This window comes from Pristiophorus japonicus, chromosome 23 (genome assembly GCF_044704955.1).
Source record: "Pristiophorus japonicus isolate sPriJap1 chromosome 23, sPriJap1.hap1, whole genome shotgun sequence".
Classification (NCBI taxonomy): Eukaryota; Metazoa; Chordata; class Chondrichthyes; family Pristiophoridae; genus Pristiophorus; species Pristiophorus japonicus.
The window spans coordinates 45978458-45993983 of NC_091999.1; the positions used below are offsets into that span (position 1 = coordinate 45978458).

A 15526-nucleotide genomic window follows, 5' to 3' on the forward strand; every position below is an offset into this window, starting at 1 on the left:
CCTCTGTGTGTGTGTGTGTATGTGGGTTTGGAGTTGAAGCCCAGGTTCACATGCACACATAGACAGAATCCAGATGCTGACAGGACCAGGATGGCCGAGTGGTTAAGACGTTTGCCTAAGAAATTCAATGGGTTTTTCCCGCGTGAGTTCGTACTCCACTCCTGCTGTCTCTTTAATTTAACACGGAATTCCTCCCATTCTGATCAGTGATATCTGTTGAATCTGCAATTGTTTGTAACGATGTGACACTCTGAGCCGATAATGAAATTAAATTGTGAAATGTATCTGTGTCGCTCGGTCTCTGCCTCTCTCCCTCTTTCGAGAGCTGTGAATGTGTTTCGATGTTTGAGTCTTGGTCTCACTCTGACTGTCCCAGTTTCTCTGTTTGTCTCTGTCTCTCAAATTGTCTCTTTCTCACGGTGTCCACTTCGGTTCAAAGTGGAATTCTCTTTGTCTGACCCGCTGTCCCTTTCCCATCATTACGGACTGTCCATGTCTTTGCCTCTCTCTGTTCGTCCCTGTCTCTAACCTGATAAGTATTTCCATCGTTTTCTGTTTTTTCTCTATCTGTCTCTCTCTGTGTCACTGTCTTTATCATTGTCTTTCTCTCACTCTTTCCCTCTCTCTTTTAATAGATTACACACACACATCTCTGTATATGTGTGTGTTTGAGTCATTTTCTCACTCAGTCTGCCTCTCCTTCTCAGTCTCACACTTTGTGTCTCTCGTTGTCTCTATCTCGCTTTCTGTCTCTCACTGTTTGTCGGTGTGTCTCTGTCTCTCAATGTGTCTGTCGACTTCTCATGGTGTCCAGTTCTGTTCAGAGCTCGATTCCTGCTCTGACAGAGCTAATCAGCCTCAATTCATCGTTAGTATAGTGGTGCGTATCCTTGTCTGTTACATGGGATACTGCGGTTCAATTCCTGACCGGATGGCAGTTTTTTCAAAACGTAGAATTTTACTTCTGTTTCTTGGTAGAGATTCATGTTAAAAAGTTCCAGAGCAAGATAGAACAGTAAAAATAATGGTAGAGGAGATTGCCTCTTCCAGATTTTCAGCAAACGGAGACTTTTTCAGGATTCTCTGGCCGTCTGCTGCATAGAGATGGATGACTGAGTTTTTTTTGAGTAACGTTTACGAAGGCCCAGATGCAGTAGTCGTGGCCGAGTGGTTAAGGCGCTGGACTCGAAATCCATTGGCTTTTCTGGCGCAGCTTCAAATTCTGCTAACTACAGATCTCAGCATTTCACATTCCATTTCACAATTGAACCCGGTCTCTGCAAAACTGATCCTGGGATCGATGGAATAACGTCCCACACCTTTCAACACTGACATTTTTTCTCATTTTTATTAATCTGCAATATTCACGATACATACGGAGAGAAATACGCAACAATCAATTAAAGTTACGACAGTGATTCAGCCTGTCTATCCCTGATTGATAGCCACGGTTGAACCACCTTCCCTTTTTTATTTTTATGCCAGACAGTAATGTACACTTGTTGTAGTTCATCCATGTGGTCTCTTAATGTCTGCCATTGCCAATCCACAGTCATCCCCTTAAGTATCATTCGCCAATCTATCCTAGCCAATTCACGCCTCATACCTTCAAAGATACCCTTCTTTAAGTTCTGGACCATGATCTCTGAAGTAACTGTTTTATACTCCATCCTAATGCAAAATTCCACCATATTATGGTCACTCTTCCCCAAGGGGCCTCGCACAACGAGATTGCTAATTCATCCTCTCTCATTGCACAACACCCAGTCTAAGATGGCCTCCCCCCTAGTTGGTTCCTCGACATATTGGTCTAGAAAACCATCCCTTATGCACTCCAGGAAATCCTCCTCCACCGTATTGCTTCCAGTTTGGTTAGCCCAATCTATGTGCATATTAAAGTCACCCATCATAACTGCTGCACCTTTATTGCATGCACCCCTAATTTCCTGTTTGATGCCCTCCCCAACATCACAACTACTGTTTGGAGGTCTGTACACAACTCCCACTCACGTTTTTGCCCTTTGGTGGTCTGCAGCTCTACCCATATAGATTCCACATCATCCAAGCTAATGTCCTTCCTAACTATTGCATTAATCTCCTCTTTAACCAGCAATGCTACCCCACCTCCTTTTTCTTTTATTCTATCCTTTAATTTAACACAGATTTCCTCCCATTCTGATCAGTGATCCCGGATTTTCATCTGTTGAATCTGCAATTTTCTGTAGGTATGTGACACTCTGAGCTGATAACGAAATGAAATTGTGAAATATATCTGTGCCGCTCGGTCTCTGCCTCTCTCTCTCTTCAGAGAGCTGTGTATGTGTTTGTATGTTTGAGTCTTTGTCTCTCTCAGTCTGACTCACTCTGTCTGTCCCTGTTTCTCTGCTTATCTCTGTCTCTCAATCTGTCTCTTCCTCACGGTGTCCACTTCTGTTCTAAAGGGATTCTCTCAGACTCTTTATCTGACTGGCTCTCTCTTTCCCATCATTTCGGTCTGTCCATCTCTTTGCCTGTCTCTAACCTGAAAAGTATTTCCATCATTTTCTGTTTTAGTCTCTATCTCTCTATCTCTACCTGTCTCTCTCCTTGTCACTGTCTCTTTCATTGTCTTTTTCTCACTCTTTCCCTTTCTCTCTTAATAGATCACACACACACATGTCTGTATATGTTTGTGTTTGACTCTTTTTCTCACTCAGTCTGCCTCTCTTTCTCAGTCTCACACTTTCTGTCTATCGTTGTCTCTATCTCGCTGTCTGTCTCTCCCTGTTTGTCGGTTTGTCTCTGTCTCTCAATCTGTCGACTTCTGATGGTGTCCAGTTCTGTTCACAGCTCGATTCCTGCTCTGACAGATCTGGTACCCATTAGTTCCTCGTTCGTTTAGTGGGTATATCCCGCCTGTCCCGCGAGAGACCGGGGTTCAATTCCCTGACGGGGAGGCAGTTGTTTCAAAATGTAGAATTTTACTTCTGTTTCTTGGAAGAGATTCATATTAAAAAGTTGCAGAGCAATATCGAGCTGTAAAAATACAGGTAAAGGAGATTGCCTCTTACAGAGTTTGAGCAGATAGAGACTTTTTCAGGAATCTTTGGCCGTCTGCTGCACAGAGATGGATGACTGAGTTTTTTCTGAGTAACGTTTACAAAAGGCAGCAACACAGTAGTCGTGGCCGAGTTGTTAAGGCGATGGACTAAAAATCCATTGGGGTTTTCCAGCGTAGGTTCGAATCCTGCCGACTATTTCTCAGCATTTTTCATTCAATTTCACCAGGTCTCTGCCAAACTGATCCTGAGATCGATGGAATAACGTCCCACACCTTTCAACACTGACATTTGTTTCTCATGTTTATTAATCAGCAATATTTACGATACATCCGTTTAAAAAATCGCAAAAATCAGTCAAAGTTGCGACAGTGATTCAGCCTGTCTATCCCGCGAGATGTCTGAGGCATCTGTGCATGTCCGTTGGTGCGTGTATATTTTTGGTTATTTGTGTGTGTGTCTCTGTGTCTATCTATCTCTATATATATCTCTATGTATGTGCAACTGTCTGTGGAAATCATCACCATGAATTTGGTATGTCCTGGACCTTATAAGAAAGACTTGGGGAAAATAATACGGTTGTGAACTTTTGTATCGGCTTTGGTTCAGTAGCAGCATTCTCGCCTGAATTAGGTGTTTGTGTGTTCAAGTCGCACTCCTGAGACGTGAGCATAACATCTTGGCTAACACTCAAGTGCAGCATTTTGGGAATTTTGCAATGTTGAAGCTGTTGACTTTCGGATGAAATGTTAAATTAAACTCCGTCTGCACCCATGGGTGGATATGAAAGGTCCCATGGCATTACTCGAAAAAAAATAGGAGAGTTGCCCCCGTGTCAATATCACTAAAAATGTTCGTAAATGCTCACTGGAAGCCGATGTGCATGTGTTTGTATGTGGGGTTGGGGTTGAAGCCCAGATGCTCACAGAGACAGAATGCAGGGTCTCACCGGACGAGGAAATCTCAGTGGTTAAGGCTTTGGACTTAAAATTCAATGGGTATTTTTCCGCGTGGGTTCGTACCCCACTCCTGGTATCTCTTTAATTTAACACGGATTTCCTCAAATTCTAATCAGTGATACCGGATTTTCATCGGTTGAATCAGCAATTTTATGTAACAATGTGACACTCTGAACCGATAATGAAATGAAATTGTGAAATGTATCTGTGTCGCTCGGTCTCTGCCTCTCTTTCTCTTCAGAGAGCTGTGTATGTTTTTGTATGTTTGAATCTTTGTATCTCTCAGTCTGACTCACTCTGTCTGTCCCTGTTTCTCTGTTTGTCTCTGTCTCTCAGTCTGGCTCTTTCTCACGGTGCCCACGTCTGTTCCAATGGGATTCTCCCAGATTAATTGTCTGACTGGCTCTCTCTTCCCCATCATTTCGGTCTGTCCATGTCTTTGCCTGTCTCTGTTAGTCCCTTCCTGTAACCTGAGAAGTATTTCCATCATTTTCTGTTTTAGTCTCTATCTCTCTCTCTCTGTCTGTTTTTCTCCTTGTCACTGACTGTATCATTGTCTTTCTCTCACTCTTACCCTCTCTCTCTTAATAGGTCACACATACACACATCACTGTATATATATATATGTGTTTGAGTCTTTTTTCTTACTCAGTCTGCCTCTCCCTCTCAGTCTCAACTTTCTGTCTCTCTTTGTCTCTATCTCACTGTCTGTCTCTCCCTGTTTCGCTGTTTATCTCTGCCTCTCAATGTGTCTGTGTCTTTCTCACGGTGTCCAGTTCTGTTCCAATGGGATTCTCTCAGTCTCTCTGTCTGACTGTCTCTCGCTTTCCCATCATCTCTGTCTGTCTATGTCTCTGACTGTCTGTCTCTCTTTGCCTGTCTCTGTTAGTTCCTGTCTCTAACCTGCTGAGTATTTCCATCATTTTCTGTTCATATCTCTGTCTCTCTCTCTATCTTTCTCTCTCTCTCTCTGTCTGTCTCTCTCCTTGTCATTGTATTTATCACTGTCACTCTCTCACTCTTTCCCCCTCTCTCTTTATAAAGCACACAAATATATCTGTGTATATGTGTGCGTTTGAGGCTTTTTCTCACTCAGTCTGCCTCTCCTTCTCAGACTCACACTTTCTGTCTCTCTTTGTCTCTATCTCGCTGTCTGTCTCTCCCTGTTTGTCGGTTGGTCTCTGCCTCTCAATGTGTTGGTCGACTTCTCATGGTGACCAGTTTTGATCACAGCTCGATTCTGGCTCTGACAGCACCCACCTCTGTCACTTCCTCGGTAGTATAGTGGTGAGTATCCCCACCTCTCAAGCTGGGGAGCGGGGTTCAATTCCCTGACGAGAAGGCAGTTATCTCAATATGCAGAGTTTTACTTTTGTTTCTTGGCATAGATTCATATTGAAAAGTTCCAGAGTAATATAGAACAGTAAAAATACAACAAGAGCAGATTGCTTCTTCCAGATTTTTAGCAAACGGAGATTGTTTCAGGGTTCTGTGGCCGTCTGCTGCACAGAGATGGATGACTGAGTTTTATCTGAGTAACATTTAAGTAGGGAGCTAACCAGTGGTCGTGGCCTAGTGGATAAGGTGATGGACTGCAAATCCATTGTGGTTTCCTGGCACATATGCGAATCCTGTTGACTACGTATCTCAGCATTTTTCATTCCATTTCACAATTTAATCAGGTCCTGAAAAACTGATCCTGAGTTTGGTGGAATAACGTCCCACACATGTCAACACTGACATTTTTTTTCTTATTTTCATTAATCTGCAATATTCACGATACATAGGGATAGAAAAACGCAAAAATCAGCCAAATTAGCGACAGTGGTTCTGGCTGTCTATCACTCTGTATGTCTAAGGCACTCTGTGCATGTCCGTCGGTGCGTGTATATTTCTGGTTTTGTGTGTGTGTGTGTGTCTCTGTGTCTGTTTCTCTGCATGTATGTCACTGTCTATGTGCAACTGTCTGTGGATATCATCACCATGAATTTGGTATGTCCTGGAACTTTTAAAAAATAATTGTGTAAAATAATACGGTTGTGAACTTAGGTATCGGCATTGGTTCAGTGGCAGCATTCTCGACTGAATCTGGAGGTTGTGTGTTCAAGTCCCACTCCTGAGACTTGAGCATATAATCTTGGCTGACACGCAAATGCAGTACGTGGGGAATTTTGCATTGTTGAAGCTGTTGACTTTCGGATGAAAGGTTAAATTGAAGCTCCGTCTGCACCCTCGGGTGGATGTGAAAATTCGAAGAGCATTAATCAGACACATAGAAAAATAGAAAATAGTTGCAGGAGTAGGTTTTTCTGCCTTTCCAGCCTGCACCACATTAAATGAGTTCATGGCTGAACATGCAACTTCAGTACCGCATTCCTGCTTTCTCGCTACACCCCTTATACACCTAGTAGTAAGGACTACATCTAACTCCTTTTTGAATATATTTTTTGAATTGGCCTCAACAACTTCCTAAGGTAGAGAATTCGACAGGTGCACCACTCTCTGGGTGAAGAAGTTTCTCCTCATCTCGGTCCAAAATAGCTTACCCCTTATCCTTGGACTGTGACCCCTGGTTCTGGACTTCCCCAACATTGGGAACATTCTTCCTGCATCCAACCTGTCTAAACCCGTCAGAATTTTAAACGTTTCGATGAGATCCCCTCTCATTCTTCTGAACTCCAGTGAATACAAGCCCAGTTGATCCAGTCTTTATTGGTATGTCAGTCCCGCCATCCCGGGAATCAGTCTGGTGAACCTTCGCTGCACTCCATCAATAGCAAGAATGTCCTTCCTCAAGTTAGGGGAGACCAAAACTGTACACAATACTCCAGGTGTGGCCTCACCAAGGCCTGTACAACTGTAGTAACACATCCGTGCCCCTGTAATCAAATCCCCTCACTGTGAAGGCCAACATGCCATTTGCTTTCTTAACCGCCTGGTGTACCTGCATGCCAACCTTCAATGACTGATGTACCATGACACCCAGGTCTCGTTGCACCTCCCCTTTTGCTAATCTGCCATCATTCAGATAAAAGTCTGTCTCTCTGTTTTTACCACGAAAGTGGATAACCTCACATTTATCCACATTATACTTCATCTGCCATGCATTTGCCCACTCAACTAACCTATCCAAGTTATAGCATCCAACTCGCAGCTCACACTGCCACCCAACTTAGTGTCATCCGCAAATTTGGACATTCTACATTTAATCCCCTCGTCTGAATCATTAATGTACAATGTAAACAGCTCGGGCCCCAGCACATTACTTTACGGTACCCCACTAGTCACTGCCTGCCATTCTGAAAAATACCCATTTACTCCTACTCTTTGCTTCCTGTCTGCCAACCAGTTCTCAATCCATGTCAGCACACTACCCCCAATCCCATGTGCTTTAACTTTGCACATTAATCTCTTGTCGAAATCCTTCTGAAAGTCCAAATACACCACATCAAATGGTTCCCTCTTGTCCACTCTACTGGAAACATCCTCAAAAAATTTAAGATTTGTCAAGCATGATTTCCCTTTCACAAATCCATGCTGACTTGGACCTATCATGTCACCTCTTTCCAAATGCGCTGCTATGACATCCTTAATAATTGATTCCACTACCGATGTCAGGCTGACCGGTCCATAATTACCTGTTTACTCTCTTCCTCCTTTTTCAAAAAGTGGTGTTACATTTGCTACCCTCCACTCGATAGGAACTGATCCAGAGTATATGGAATGTTGCAAAATGACTGTCAATGCATCAGCTATTTCCAAGGCCACCTCCTTAAGTACTCTGCAGTCCATCAGACCCTGGAGATTTATCGGCCTTCAATCCCATCAATTTCCCCAACACAATTTCCCGACCAATAAATATTTTCCTCAGTTCCTCCTTCTTACTCGACCCTCTAACGCCTTTTATATCCGGAAGGTTGTTTGTGTCCTCCTTAGTGAATACCGAACCAAAGTACTTGTTCAATTGGTCTGCCATATCTTTGTTCCCAGTTTTGACTTCCCCTGATTCTGACTGCAGGGGACCCACGTTTGACTTTCGTAACCTTTTTCTCTTTACATATCTGTAGAAACATAGAAACATAGAAATGTTCCCTGCAAGCTTCCTCTTGTACACTATTTTACCTGCCCTAATCAAACCTTTTGTCCTGCTCTGCTGAGTTCTAAATTTCTCCAGGTCCCCTGGTTCGCTGCTATTTCTGGCCAATTTGTATGCCACTTCCTTGGCTTTAATACTATCCCTGATTTCCCTTGATAGCCACGGTTGAGCCACCTTCCCTTTTTTATTTTTATGCCAGACAGGGATGTACAATTGTTGTAGTTCATCCATGCGGTCTCTAAATGTCTGCCATTGCCCATCCACTCACAACACCTTAAGTATCATTCGCCAATCTATCCTACCCAATTCACGCCTCATACCTTCAAAGTTACCCTTCTTTAAGTTCTGGACCATGGTCTCTGAATTAACTGTTTCATTCTCCATCCTAATGTAGAATTCCACCATATCATGGTCACTCTTCCACAAGGGGCCTCGCACAACGAGATTGCTAATTAATCCTCTCTCATTACACAACAACCAGTCTAAGATGGCCTCCCCCCTAGTTTGTTCCTCGACATATTGGCCTAGAAAACCATCCCTTATGCACTACACGAAATCCTCCTCCACCGTATTGTTTCCAGTTGGGTTAGCCCAATCTATATGCATATTAAAGTCACCCATGATAACTGCTGCACCTTTATTGCATGCACCCCTAATTTCCTGTTTGATGCCCTCCCCAACATCACTACTACTGTTTGGAGGTCTGTACAGAACTCTCACTAGCGTTTTCTGCCCTTTGGTATTCCGTAGCTCCACCCATACCGATTCCACATCATCCCAGCTAATGTCTTTCCTTACAATTGCATTAATTTCCTCTTTAACCAGCAACGTCAATCCGCCTCCTTTTCCTTTCTGTCTATCCTTCCTAAATGTTGAATACCCTTGGATGTCGAATTCCCAGCCTTAGTCACCCTGCAGCCATGTCTCTGTGATGCCGACCACATCTTATCCGTTGACTGCTATCTGCACAGTTAATTCATCCACCTTATTCTGAATACTCCTCGCCTTGAGGCACAGAGCTTGCCTTTTTAACATACTTTGACCCTTTCGAATTCTGCTGCATAGTGGCCCTTTTTATTTTTTGCCTTGGGTTCCTCTGCCCTCCACTTTTACTCATCTCCTTTCTGTCTTTTGCTTCTGTCTCTATTTTGTTTCCCTCTGTCTCCCTGCATTGATTCCCATTACCCTGCCATATTAGTTTAACTCCTCCCCAACAGCACTAGCAAACACTCCTCCTAGGACTGTTGTTCCGGTCCTGCCTCGGTGCAGACCGTCTGGTTTGTACTGGTCCCACCTCCCCAGAACCGGTTCCAATGCCCCAGGAATTTGAATCCCTCTCTGCTGCACCACTGTTCAAGCCACGTATTCATTTGAGCTATCCTGCGATTCCTACTCCGGCTAGCACGTGGCACTGGTAGCAATCCCGAGATTACTACTTTTGAGGTCCTACTTTTTAATTTATCTCCCAGCTCCTTAAATTCGTCTCGTAAGACCTCATCCCGTTTTGTTTTAGCTATATCGTTGGTACCAATGTGCACCACGACAACTGGCTGTTCACCTTCCATTTTCAGAATGTCCTGCACCCTCTCCGAGATATCCTTGACCCTTGCACCAGGGAGGCAACATACCATCCTGGAGTCCCGGTTGCGGCCGCATAAGCGCCTATCTATTCCCCTTACAATTGAATTCCCTATCACTCTCACTCTCTCTCTTTTTCATACCAACTCGAAAGAGAATAGGAGAGTTGGACCCGTGTCAATATTACTAAAAATGTTCGTAAATGCTCACTGAAAACCTATGTGTATATGTGTGTCTGTGGGGAAGCCCAATCTCTCACAGAGACAGAATCCGCATAATTACAGGACCAGGATTTCAGAGTGCTTAAAGCGTTGGACTCAAGATCCACTGAATTTGTAATCACGTCGGTTCGAGCCCCACTCCAGATAAGTCTTTGATTTAACACTAATTTTCTCCCATCCTGCTCGGTGATACCTGATTGTTAACTGTTGAATCAGCATTTTTCTCTGTGACACTCTCAAATATCAAGAAATTGAATTGTGAAATGTATCTCAGTCTCTGCCTCTGCCTCTTTCCTTTAGCAGCAGGTAACCTTTATCATTATTGTTGACAAATTAAGTTAATCTAAGGGTTAAGTCATGGCAGGAAAACTGGGACACAGGTTGTGCTCTCCTGTGCTTCGTGGGAAGTCACAGTGTCCTTGACGATTACATGTGCGCGAAGTGTTTCCGCCTGCAGCACCGGACAGAGCGTATTGTGGCAGTGGAGCTGTGGGTGGATTTTCTCTGGAGCATCCGTGATGCTGAGGATGTCGTGAATTGCACGTTTAGTGAGTTGGCCACACCGCAGGTAAAGGGTACACAGCCAGATAGGGGATGGGTGAACAACAGGAAGAGCAGTGGAAGGAAGGGAATGCAGGGGTCCCCTGCAGTCATCGCCCACTGCAAAACAGTTACACCGCTTTGGGTACTGTTGAGGGGGATGGACTCATCAGGGGAGAGCAGCAGCAGCCACTTTCATGGCACTGTGGGTGGCTCTGCTGCACAGGAGGGTAGGAAAAATAGTGGGAGAGCTATAGTTGTAGGGGATTCTATTGTAAGGGGAATAGATAGACGTTTCTGCGACTGCAATCGGGACTCCAGGATTGTATGTTGCCTGCCTGGTGCAAGGCTCAAAGGTGTCTCGGAACAGGTGAAGGACATTTTGAAGGGGGAGGGTAAACAGCCAGTTGTCGTGGTGCATATAGGTACCAACGATATAGGTACAAAAACGGGATGAGGCCCTACAAGTTGAATTTAGGGAGCTAGGAGTTAAATGAAAAAAGTAGGACCTCAAAGGTAGTAATCTCAGGATTGCTACCATTTTCACGTGCTAGTCAGAGTAGGAATCTAAGAATATCTCAGATGAATACGTGGCTTGAGGAGTGCTGCAGCAGGGAGGGATTCAAATTCATGGGATATTGGAACCGGTTCTGGGGGAGCTGGGACCACAAAACGGACGGTCTGACCCTGGCCAGGACCGGAAGCAATGTCCTCGGGGGAGTGTTTGCCAGTGCTGTTGGGGAGCGGTTAAACTAATATGGCAGGGGGATGGTAACCTATGCAGGGAGACAGAGGGTAGTTAAACAGGGGCAGAAGCAAAAGATAGAAAGAAGAAAAATAAAAGTGGAGGGCAGAGAGAGCCAAGGCAAATATCACAAAGGGACACATTGCAGCAAAATTCTAAAAGGGCAAAGTGTGTTAAAAAGTCAAGCCTGAAGGCTCTGTGCCTCAATGAGAGGAGTATTCGTAATATGGTGGACTAATTAACTGCACAGGCATAATCAATATGATATAATTGGCATCACAGAGACATGGCTCCAGGATGACCAATGCTAGGAACTCAAAAACCAGGGGTATTCAACATTCAGGAAGAATAGGCAGAAAGGAAACGGAGGTAAGGTAGCGTTGCTGGTTAAAGAGGAAATTAATGCAATAGTAAGGAAGGACATTAGCTTGGATGATGTGGAATCTGTATTGGTCGAACTGCGGAATAGCATAGGAGAGAAAACGTTAGTGGGAGTTGTGTACAGACCACCAAACGTAGTAGTGAGGTTGGGGCCAGCATCAAACAAGAAATTAGGGATGCATGCAATAAAGGTACAGCAGTTATCATGGGAGACTTCAATCTATACATAGATTGCGCAAACCAAACTGGTACCAAGACGATGGAGGAGGATTTCCTGGAGTGTATTCGGGATGGTTTTCTGGACCAATATTTCGAGAAACCAATGAGATGGCTGGTCATCCTAGACTGGGTGATGTGTAATGAGAAATAACTAATTAGCAATCTTCTTGTGCGAGCCCCCTTAGGGAAGAATGATCATAAAATGGTAGATTTCTTTATTAAGATGGAGAGTGACACAAGTAATTCAGAGACTAGGCTCCTGAACTTAGGGAAAGGTAACTTCGATGGTATGACAAGAGAATTGTTTAGAATAGACTGATAATTAAAGGCTTGACGGTGGATAGGCAATGGCAGACATTTAAAGATCACATGGATGAACTTCAATAATTTTACATTCCTGTCTGGAGTAAAAATAAAACGGGGAAGGTGGCTCAACCGTGGCTAACTAGGGAAATTAAAGATAGTGATAAATCCAAGGAAGAGGTATATAAATAGGCGAGAAAAAGTAGCAAACCTGAGGACGGGGAAAATAGAATACGAGAAGAAGCTTGCCGGGAACATAAAAACTGACTGCAAAAGCTTCGATAGATATGTGAAGAGAAAAAGATTAGTGAAGACAAACGTAATTCCCTAGCAGTCGGATGCAGGTGAATTTATAATGAGGAACAAAGAAATGGCAGACGAGTTGAACAAATACTTTGGTTCTGTTTTCACGAAGGAAAGCACAAATAATCTTCCGGAAATACTAGGGGACCGAGTGTCTAGTGAGTAGGAGGTACTGAAGATATCCTTATTAGGCAGGAAATTGTGTTCGGAAAATTGATGGGATTGAAGGCCGATAAATCCCCAGGGCCTGATAGTCTGCATCCCAGCGTACTTAAGGAAGTGGCACTAGAAATACTGAATACATTGGTGATCATTTTCCAACAGTCTATCGACTTAGGACCGAGATGAAGAGAAACTTCTTCATTCAAATAATTGTGAACCTGTGGAATTCTCTACCACAGAACGTTGTTGAAGCCAGTTCGTTAGATGTATTCAAAAGGGAGTTAGATGTGGCCCTTACAGCTGAAGGGATTAAGGGTATGGAGAGAAAGCAGGAATGGCGTACTGAAGTTGCATGATCAGCCATGATCATGTTGAATGGTGGTGTAGGCTCGAAATGCCTACTCCTGCACACAGTTTCTATGTTTCTACGTTTATATGTATCACTCAATATCTCTCTCAGTGTCTCTCAATGTCTCCCTCAATCTCTCTTTCAATGTCTCTCTCATAGTCTCCCTCAATGTATGTCTCAATGTACCTCTCAATGTCTCTCTCAATGTCTCGCTAAATGTCTCCCCCGACATCGCCCTCAATGTCACTGTCACTGCCTCCAACAATGTCTCTCTCAACTTCTCACACAATGACTCGCTCAATATCTCCCTCAGTGTTTCTCAATGTCTCCCTCAATCTCTCTTTCAATGTCTCTCTCATAGTCTCCCTCAATGTATGTCTCAATGTACCTCTCAATGTCTCTCTCAATGTCTCGCTAAATGTCTCCTGCAACATCGCCCTCAATGTCACTGTCACTGCCTCCAACAATGTCTCTCTCAACTTCCCACACAATGACTCGCTCAATGTCTCCCTCAATGTGTCTCTCAATGTCTCACTCAATCTCTCTCTCAAAGTCTCTCTCAATATCTCCCTTCAGGTGTTTGTCAATGTCTCCCTCAATTCCTTGCTCAATGACTTTCTCAATATATCTTTCACTGTCTCCCTCAACGTCTCTCTCAATGATTCTCTCGATGTCTCTCTCAATGTTTCCCTCAATGTCTCCTTCAATGTTTCCATGAATATGTCCTTCAATTTCTTTCTCAATGCTTCTCGCAATGTCTCCCTCAATGTCGGTCTCAATGTTCCCTCTCTGTCTCTATCAATATCTCTCTCAATACCTGCCTCAATGCCATCCTCAATGTGTCTCTCGATATCTCTCTATGTACCTCTCCCAATGTCTCTCTCAAAATCTCGATCAATGTATTTCAATGTCTCTCTTAATGCCTCCCTCAATGTCTCCCTCAATATATCTCTCAATGTATCTCTCAATGTTTCTCTCAGTGTCTCTGTCAATGTTTCTCTCAGTGTCTCTCTCAATGTTTCTCTCAGTGTCTCTCTTAATGCCTCCCTCAATGAATCTCTCAATATATCTCTCAATGTATCTCTCAATGTTTCTCTCAGTGTCTCTGTCAATGTTTCTCTCAGTGTCTCTCTCAATGTTTCTCTCAGTGTCTCTCTTAATGCCTCCCTCAATGAATCTCTCAATATATCTCTCAATGTATCTCTCAATGTTTCTCTCAGTGTCTCTGTCACTGTTTCTCTCAGTGTCTCTCTCAATGTTTCTCTCAGTGTCTCTCTCAATGCCTCCCTCAATGAATCTCTCAATATATCTCTCAATATATCTCTCAATGTATCTCTCAATGTTTCTCTCAGTGTCTCTCTCAATGCCTCCCTCAATGAATCTCTCAATATATCTCTCAATGTATCTCTCAATGTTTCTCTCAATGTTTCTCTCAATGTTTCTCTCAGTGTCTCTCTCAATGCCTCCCTCAATGAATCTCTCAATATATCTCTCAATGTATCTCTCAATGTTTCTCTCAATGTTTCTCTCAATGTTTCTCTCAATGTTTCTCTCAGTGTCTCTCTCAATGCCTCCCTCAATGCATCTCTCAATATATCTCTCAATGTATCTCTCAATGTTTCTCTCAGTGTCTCTCTCAATGCCACCCTCAATGGCTTTTTCAATGTCTCTCTCAATGTTTCCCCCAATGTCTCCCTCAATGTCTCCCTCAATATCTCTCTCAATGTGTCTCTCAATGTGTCTCTCAAAGAATATCTCAATGTCGCCTTAATGTCTCACTCAATGTCTCATTCAATGTTTCACTCGATGTGCTTCTCAATATCTCACTCAATATATCACTCAATGTTTCTCTCAATGTCTCTCTCCATGTCTCTCTCCATATCTCTCTCAATGTTTCTCTATGTCTCTCGTTCTTCCTTTCTGTCTCTCTCTTTCTCTCTCTCTGTATCTTCGCCCTCTCTGTCTCCTTCTCTCAATGTCTCATTGTGATTCACGTGCACTCCCTCTCCTTCTGCCTCAATCACTCTGTCTTTTTATCTGTCTTCATCTGTCTTCTTTAACTCAATTTTTAAAATAACTGCAACTTTATCCCCTTGTGCATTAATTAGCAAGTCCAATTTAACAACTAACTAATTTAATTAGGTCTGTGCTCGTTATATTCAATTGAACAATTAACTGTAACTTTACTCCACTGTGTAATAATTAACCGGTCCAATTTAACGATTGACATTAATTTTATTACCCTGCGTATTTGATATCATGCCAACTTTCACAATTATCTGTAACATTATTCTCCTGTGTATTCGTTATCATTAAATTAACTGTAGTTTTATCCCGTTTGCCCTCGTTATCATGACCAATTTAATAATTAACTACATTTATTAGCCAATGTGTTCGTTATATTCAATTGAATAGTTATCTAGGTTTATTCCCCTGAGATTTACTTATCATTTGTGCTGGTTGTCATGTCTAATTTTACCATTAACAGTAACGTTATCCCCCTGTGAACTGTTTATCATGTCCAACTTTACCATTAACAATGACGTTATCCTCCTGTGTACTAGTTATCATGTCCAAATTTAGCATTAACAGTGATGTTATCCTCCTGTGTACTGGTTATCATCTCCATTTT

General features: G+C 43.1%; 1 non-coding gene and 1 pseudogene across 1 annotated transcript; both read left to right on the plus strand.

Moving 5' to 3' along the window:
- Positions 1-15526, plus strand: part of LOC139235515 (zinc finger protein 229-like) — a 211144-nt pseudogene that overhangs the window by 77708 nt on the left and 117910 nt on the right.
- On the plus strand, positions 3157-3238 carry trnaf-aaa (transfer RNA phenylalanine (anticodon AAA)). The gene has a single exon. It is a non-coding gene; the product is annotated as a tRNA-Phe (tRNA).